Here is a 9,658-nt window from a genome sequence, read left to right as displayed (position 1 = left end):
ATACATATTTATCGTCAGTATTTATCGCGACTGTGCAAGGTTTTCGTATGTCAGTGGCGTGCAATCATGATCAGTGACTGGTGACGTCACGGCCTTGTTGCTATATGCAGTATAGAAATGTTCAGGAGGTTGGCAATTCGATCGGAGAAACGAAAGATTGGTTAGCAACAAAGCGGAACTTGGTTATTTATTTATTATTATCATTTCCTTGTTTATTTAATGCACACACTTATTTTTAATTTATTATATCATCGTCGTGTAATTTATGACATGCCGCAAAATTGTAGCCTGGAAACAAATTTAATTTTCCGAGATGAACACATCCATTCATGATAACACAAGTTACGGTCGTAAGATTTTCATTTTCAATAATTTGATTAATAAATTCATGCCCACGAAATGCATCTCAGGTGGTATTGTATTCTTAGACTAAAAAATGTAAATGTTTTAACAATTTAAACGATAAATGTTGGTGTTTCGGAAAACCTTCGTACGGTTTTGAAAATCTGAAATTTAAGTCTTGGCATGTTCTTTGTTACATTCTACAATAGAATATGTGAATGGCAACACTATTCCACGGATTATCGGTGTACTGCCTTTGTTTTGAAGTGTTACATGCTGCCAGCGATGTCTGAACCGTTTGTTAAGAGGGTTGCAATTTATCACTTAGGCAATGGTTTATGTAGTTTCCATTGATTTCAGAGCAACACAATTGTCATCTGGGGACAATTTACCTAAAGTACAATAGATAATTACATTAAAAGCATGCTGTCATCGAAAAATATATAAATTAATTGGATTTGAAAAGGGAATTGACCATTAGAAACTTTAAATTTGTTTTCATCACTTAGTTTTGACCGTGGTGGTTCTTTCTATTTTTTTCTATCAATTGTTTTTTTTAATAAATATACTTTTTTTCTGTAATTCCCCGATGCAGGTTATTGTTCCCCGAGTGTTTCTAACTGTCAACCCCTAAACGAGTGTGTCACTGTATTGTCTCGTATACCACAGTAAATTGTGTCAAAGTATGATAGACACGTGTAGCAAACATAAGTATGCTTTAACATTTAATTGTCACACGCATTTTACATCCTGCCTCTTGGACTAGCGACACTGAATGTTCGCGGAAACACCTTTTTATGATATGTTAAAATCGACGGAAGAAATTCACTGTGCTCATTTTTTTAATTGACTGTTATTTTATACTTATCAACAACATTTTTATAATTATTGTTAAATAAATATGTTGAATGATATTACTGTAATAATGCAATCTAACGCTATGTTGAATGAATGTATGTAGACATGTAAATAAATTAACGATTTAAATGTTTTCGGATTTGATATCGCCTCGAAATGTGTGTAATGTATTATGAGAACCGGCTAACTGGCAATAAGGAATTAATACTATCGCCGGCTATTCTACACATTGCATCACATGTTAGGGGAGAATGATTATTATGAATTGTTATGTATTATATATGTGATAAACATATTGAATAAACTAATGAAGTAAACTTTGTTTAAATCGTATTTAGTGAATGGTACACGAATGTCAGTTCGCGATCGGCAAGTCATATTTGATCAGAGTGAACCAAATCAACGGAATCATTGTTTCACTACGCCAAATGTACTACCCATCATTAGGACCTCAACTGCCAACATAAAGTGACAAAGTATGATTTGCCGGTTTATTTCACATGTCACTGGGATCGGTTCCATCACAACATGTTTCATTTTGCTCCATGTCCCGCCACTCGACTCCAATAACTTGCTTATTTATTGGTAATCTTGAGCAGCACAATGATTGTCATAGTAACAACGTCTGTCAGTTCAGCAGCGTCATTTAGCAATAAAGGAACTGTGTGTCAGTTCATCAGCGTCTATCTAACAATAGAGGGAATATGTGACAGTTCAGCAGCGTCTATCTGGCAATAGAGGGACTATATGTCAGTTCAGTAGCGTCTATCTGGCAATATAGGTACTATGTGTCAGTTCATCAGCGTCTATCTAGCAATAGATGGACTATGTGTCAGTTCAGCAGCGTCTATCTGGCAATAGAGGGACTATATGTCAGTTCAGTAGCGTCTATCTAGCAATATAGGTACTATGTGTCAGTTCAGCAGCGTATATTTAGCAATAGAGAGACTATGTGTCAGTTCAGCAGAGTAGTATCTAGCAATAGAGGGACTATGTGTCAGTTCAGCAGCGTATATTTAGCAATAGAAAGACTATGTGTCAGTTCATCAGCGTCTATCTAGCAATAGATGGACTATGTGTCAGTTCAGCAGAGTCTGTCTAGCACTAGAAGGACTACGTGTCAGTTCAGCAGCGTCTATCTAGCAATAGAGGGACCATGTGTCAGTTCAGCAGCGTATATCTAGCAATAGAGGGACTATGTGTCAGTTCATCAGCCACTATCTAGCAATAGAGGGAATATGTGTCAGTTCAGCAGCGTCTATCTGGCAATAGAGGGACTATATGTCAGTTCAGTGGCGTCTATCTAGCAATAGAGGGACTATGTGTCAGTTCAGCAGAGTCTATCTAGCAATAGAGGGAATATGTGTCAGTTGAGCAGCGTCTATCTAGCAATAGAGGGACTATGTGTCTGTTCAGCAGGGTCTATCTAGCAATAGAGGGACTATGTGTCAGTTCAGCAGAGTCTATCTAGAAATAGAGGGAATATGTGTCAGTTCAGCAGCGTCTATCTAGCAATAGAGGGACTATGTGTCTGTTCAGCAGGGTCTATCTAGCAATAGAGGGTATATGTGTCAGTTCGTCAGCGTCTATCTAGCAATAGAGGGACTATGTGTCAGTTCAGCAGCGACTATCTAAAAATTGAGGGACTGTATGTCAGTTTGGCAGCGTCTATCTAGAATAGCGGGAATCTGTGTCAGTTCAGCACGGTCTATCCATCAATAGAGCGACTATGTGTCAGTTCATCAGCGTCTATCTAGCAATAGAGGGACTATGTGTCAGTTCAGCAGCGTCTATCTAGCAATAGAGGGACTATGTGTCAGTTCAGCAGAGTCTATCTAGAAATAGAGGGAATATGTGTCAGTTCAGCAGCGTCTATCTAGCAATAGATGGACTATGTGTCAGTTCAGCAGGGTCTATCTAGCAATAGAGGGAATATGTGTCAGTTCAGCAGCGTCTATCTAGCAATAGATGGACTATGTGTCAGTTCATCAGCGTCTATCTAGCAATATCTAGCAATATTTGTAGTTCCATGCTCTAAATGTACCAGTACACGATGATTTTATTTGCGCTGAAAGGGTCCGTGAAAATATTTGGCCTGCAACAATGTATGATTTTTCGTTCATTACGAGATCTCGCATTTTGCGTGAAAGGCCAGGACTGAACCGTGACGTCTGTCACAAATATCGAATGATTTAATTGTGTAATTTAATTTCTTTTTTATATCTCAGTGGTCTGTCAATGAAGATTGAGTTTTTGAAAGATATTCTAGGCGACGAACAACTACAAAATTCATTTGGTGGATTTGAACGTGCTTCCGTCCATGTCCATTGTATTAGTACGTCATTCCAAGCTGCAGAAACGCTCTGCCACAAGAGGGCGCGATTTATCAAACATGAATCCCTCGGTGAGAATCCGTAGACATGATACATTTGAGCGCACAAGACTTCTGTCACGATATATACTCACATGTAAACTGATAAACTGTGACAAATATGTCAGTTGCAGTGTGAAAATGTTCGAAACAAAAATCAAGAAGTTAGAGATGTTGATACAATATATTACTAGTAATGTTGATTACGTGTTACGTAAATATGCGTAATGAGTGTATTAAACTGTATTTTAAATAAATAGTACTTATTAGTAACACTAAAACAGCAACACACTCGTCTCTCAAATGCCTTGCCTTGATAGAGGGCGCAATAGCATACATACGCCTGCATTTTTTCATTTCCAACATCCCACATTTGTTTGCGAATAGGCTCATTAGGGAAACGATCTTACCAATTTGGTTTAAATATGTCATTGATTGGAACTAATGAATTTGTTGTGCACCTGGGAAAACGCAATTTCATCGTGTATCGGTATTGAAGAAATGCGAGTGCACCAGCTCGGATAGACTGACTTGTTTGGACCTTCCATTAAATCTGCACACTCGCCCAGTGTCGGGATCTATCCCTATTTCGGTGTCCAATCGCAAATATCACCGATTTATCTGAACATATATGTCAAATTGTATTCATATCAAGTGTCACTAGGATCGTTAGGAACAACCTCAGAACAACCTTGCATATCATACGGCACAATCCGGCTGCGTATCAGGCTGTATTTCTCTACACTACGGAAAGTCATTCAGGTCAAAGGTCATACAATATTGCAGGTGATAATGAGTTTTGCTAAATACGTCACTACACTTTCATGTGATATTATAATTTTTGATATATCCATAATATGTAATATAGATACAGTAATTCTAAATTTCGTACTCGTACTGGAGGCATTATGACGTGAATTGACTAGACATCAACACTCTATTTCTCAAAATCGTTTGCGCACATACATTTGTTCTCCTACCATGATGTTGATTGGAAATTCCTCATGACATTTCTGAAAGCCACGTTTGAATTGACACAAAAGTCGTAATAATATATCTTACATCTCTGAAAACATAGATATATTGACCGCCATCTAGTATGCAAGCATATGTTGTTATCCTCGTATGTGTTGTCAAATATTGTACAGCTATTGCAGAAACTCTGCCCGGATTTAAGTTGTTAAATTATTACTTGAAGCAAATTTCTGATAAATAAAAAAAAAAATAAAAATACAATACGGCGCAATACAGAAATTTTCTCCTACCCGGTTTTCAAACAGAATGACACCGTTTCAAAGCATAAATGAACAAATAGAGCAACAATGAGACAATATAAATCGTGCTTTTATTCCTTTTTTACTCAAGACACACAGGATGCGACAGATCAGTAATTAGTTACGTAATAGTAGAATACTCTCTGTAACAATGGAAACTAAGCATTAATTATATTCTGAAATACGTCATCACTTCAACCCTAATACTTGTCTCTTTCATATACAGAGATCTGATTTACTTCGTGACATTTTAAAACTTATTACCAGGCAGTAGTCATTATAACATTTTAAACCAGACGTTAATTGCACCAAAGTATGCTTTTCTGTTCTAGACCAAATGTTCCTCACAGAATACTTTAGATTGCGACTCGCTTCTCAGCAAACATTGTGAAAAATAACACGATTTCTATTAATATGGTATTCTAGGCGACGAACGACTACAAAATTAACACGTGGTGGATTTCAAATCGAATGATTTGATTTGGTACTTTAATTTCTTGTTTATACCTCAGTGGTCTATCAATGAAAATTGAGTTTTTGAAAGATTTTACGGTATTCCAGGATACGAACGACAACAAAATTAACACGTGGTGGATTTGAACGATAATGCTTCTGTTCATGTATTAGTACGTCATTTCCACGCTGCAGAATTGTACTCGTATTCTTCCTTAATAAATTTGAATATATATGGTTTGCTACTTGTAAACATATTTGTAGGATAGTATCCTCGGGGGCGGACATCCGGGCATTTTCACCGCTTGGCAACCCTAGCGGTGAAAACAAAGGCCAAAAACTCTCAGAAAACGGTACTTTGGGATGACTGTTGAGACTCATCTGAACAGTGTAACAAGATTAGCCCTACGTGTGTAACATATATAAATTTGGTTGTTCAGGATTACTTCAAAGTTGAGTTTGTGATGTTTTCTCGAATTTTCACCGGCTCGACCGGCGTTCCACAGCAGCGCGCACAGCGCCCATAGAAATGCATGTACAGTGGTGCGCGTCTTAGCAACGTGGAACGTCTTGTGACGTAGCTCCGCCCCCGAGAATACATTTCAGCACAACAGTTACGGTTCTCTATCTAATCATTATAAATCAGGTTATTTTCTGGAGCAATTTTTTCTAACACGCATGTATATCTTATGCGATAAAGTGTTGGATAATACCACATTATGACTTGGGACATTAGTTATATCTATAGAGCATAACGTGTTTCATCAACAGACCATAACTATATGGTAACGTACATTTCATTCAAACCTTGGAACAAAAAAAAAAAAATAGTTCGCAATATCATAGTAAATTGATTTCATAAATTATCGGTGTACATCTAGATTCATTTCTACTCTACTGTACTATCGACGCTAGGCTATTTTAATTAAAAAATAAAGGTGTGAATTGAGAAAACGAGCACCTCCCTCGTACTATTCCTAATTATCGGATAATTTAACGAAAATCCGGGTTGTGGTTTCAGGCGCAGAAAAACAATTGCGACAAAGGCAATAAGATACTGATTGTTGTGAAAATAGTATTTAAACTTTTTGATTGCAAACTCTATTTCATGTTTAGCATGGGACCGATGTACAGTGGCTTCATAACAGTTACAATTCATTGCAAACAAATTTTCTATTTGAACGTTATAATTTGTTTGGCGTGGCTATTTTCACGAATCGTGCAGATTATCTTGCATCGTGAATATTTTGCCTTCATGCGTTGACTAAATCGCTTGGCCCACCTATGCTATCTCTATGAGAAAAGAGAAGCAAATGACAGGAAATAATACTGTATCTGGCTTGCATAAATCAGGAAGTTGGAAAAATACGGAGAATGTTATGCTAACATTGAAAGAGAGATATCATGACATCAATTCAAGAGTGCATAGCAGTATACATATTTATCCAAGTTTGATTTGGACAGAAGCCAATGCACATTATTGGTGGACAATTGAAGATGGCTTCATACAAATTCAGAATTTCTATTTACAATTCACAAATTAAAACTGAAAGATTCAGACACAACGCCAGATGTGGGAAAAGTTCCTACAAATCAAATTTAAGATGATTTTCACTTTTATTAAGAAACATAGTATTTTAAACTCACTATGAATATTTCCAATCGAGAATACATTTTATTTCATTAATGAGATCAAAGTCTGCTATGCAACTATAAAAGGTACTGTAGTAGTATTTGAAGTATGTACTAGTAATTATATTTGTTCTTGGGTTCGTTTTTGAACTAGCCGTACACGCTACGAGAATCGTTTTTTATAGTGTTTGAGGTATGTTCAAGTTTATCGTGTAATAAAGGCTTGCGTTTCTCGTAAGCACACAATAAACAAAATCATAGATCAAAGGCCGGTGGTCGTCGTGCCGCGTCCTGTTCGATATGGGACTCATGGCGACGTATACAACGCGTGTAAAATACACTGTTTATTTACATGAAATTTGGACACGCGCTACGCGACGACCACCGCGCTTTAAAAATATAGTTACTAGGATTAAGTTACCACGTGTGAATTTGCACCATCATATTTGTATAGAGCATGGCTTCTAGCAATTTTTTTCACCGGTATGTTGATCGACAGTAAAACAAAAAACTTATTCAAAACTCACTCATCCAGTGAAGCACACAGTGATATTTTAATTGATTGATTTACTCGATACACCTTGTAGCCACAACATATTTTCAACCTCAAAGTTTAATATTCGATTATTTTTTGAAAATATTAGTAGACAATAGTTACGGAACTGGAGAATGATACTCTTCTGTTAAACCCTTGAAACTAATTATTGCAATACTGTGATATACATCCTTTAAACACGTGATCGTTTTACGTCATTATTACAAATTATCATTTCCATTATCTAACCCACCTCACATCACCACTCCTTTACACGTTTTAGACGTATATGCTACTATTGTCAAAATTAAACCGTGAAATGCGAATAAAATAAACAATTAATAATATATAATTTTAGAACTAATTCACTTTCTTGTCACAGTGCATCATATGTGGAAAAGTAGGTACCGAGTCACATGTTAATGATGCAAATTTATTCAGTTGCCATGGGTGAATCTGTGGTTATGATGGGATAAAATGATGCAAACTGAGGATTGGAGAACTGACAAGTAGCAGTGAGTCAGTGTTAGCGCTTATATCACCATGTCTGACACTACATTTGATATCATTTCCAGCGTTATCTACGGCATCGTGTTTCTAGTTGGTACATCTGGTAACGGTATTGTGTGTTATATTGTATACTCCAATAAGAATCTACGAATATTCAACTGGTATCATTAGCTGTAGCGGATTTAATAGTTTGTGTCATCACTTCACTTCTAAAATTGTACCTGACTGTAAAACGTCTTATAAACTCTGAGACTGATATTAATATAAATCATGATGAATGTGTACTGCAAACATTGGCATTTTATTCGTCAATGCCAAAGTACTCCTGTCGATCAGCAAGTAAAAGACGTATCGAAAGTAGCTGTTGGTATAGTGTTTGTATTGTTAATTATAATAAGCACATCATATAGTTACATCTGCCACAATATTATAAAAATTCAAAATGCTGTTAAACCTTTATTAGTCAATGGTGGAGGATGTAAAACGTCTAAAAACCGTGCATCTATTACTACATCAATTCTTCTTGCTGTATGTTTCATCTTGTTCTACGTGCCACTGTGTGTACTTGGCATGTTGGTAACAAACGAGCTTGTTGAGAGAAATCAACGCGTGACTAATTTATTTTTTGCAATTACCTGTGCTGGCAGCGTGATAAACCCTATAATATACACGTTAACGTCTTCCAAATTCAAGAAACATTTTCCATGGAAAAAATTGTAATGACACTGTTTCACCGCCAATAATGTGGATATATGCAACAAAAGCGCTGTAGGTCGTGTCTGTGTTCATTTCAGAACATCTTGGAAAGATATCGTGTTGGAATCTTTTGAACAAAGGACATTGACGTCAAATTGGTGGCAATGAACTATCATGGTAGAGAACGTGTCTGTATTGCCCCTATGTAATGCCACAGAACATGACAGTTTATCTTAAGTTGTCGGTTTCTCGTAATTGAAGTAAACCCAATGGACCAGGTGTGTATTTTAGAGATAAAACAAACAAACAAACATAGCAATCATTTACCCCATCGGTCAGTGACTGACGTCAGAGGGCGTGACATATAGAGAAGGTATATTCTTCTTTGTACTAGACGATGTCATTTCCTGAAAGAAACATGTATAATTAGAATTCTTTTCTGGAAACTTATTTGACAATTCACCGTTTATTTATTTCAAGAGTGACACGTTAATAGAAGTTAGAACAAGTGTTATACATGTATGTTTATGCGTTAGCTCACAAGAATCATAATGTAATATGCTAAAATTATCTTCTATCGCGATGTATTTATCCATATTTAGATGTGATGCCATTTGTATTAAAAAGATCAGATTTTGGAAATTGTATCAAATTTGGGACGGTGTAATTTATTTACATGTTTGGAAAGAGTTGTAAGTATTCTGTTCGTCAAAGTTGCTAACCGTACATTACCCACAATGCTCCACGTTCGTGTACTTGTTACTACGTTTCTATCGTTGAATTGAAAAATCATTATGCATATTTTCTCAATGTTAATTATTAATGTTGGTTGCTTAAGTTATATGTATTTGTTTGCTGAGAAATAACATCGTGATTGGTCTTCCCATAGAAGGCAATTCAATCAACTTCGTCGTGGGAAGAACAAAATAAGGAGCCACAACTCCCACAGCAACTGGGAAATCACCCTTTCTGAAAGCTGCACCCTAA

The sequence above is a fragment of the Saccoglossus kowalevskii genome, chromosome 8 (assembly GCF_978046115.1).
Source record: "Saccoglossus kowalevskii chromosome 8, keSacKowa6.1, whole genome shotgun sequence".
NCBI lineage: Eukaryota > Metazoa > Hemichordata > Enteropneusta > Harrimaniidae > Saccoglossus > Saccoglossus kowalevskii.
This window is presented reverse-complemented; position numbering follows the sequence as displayed.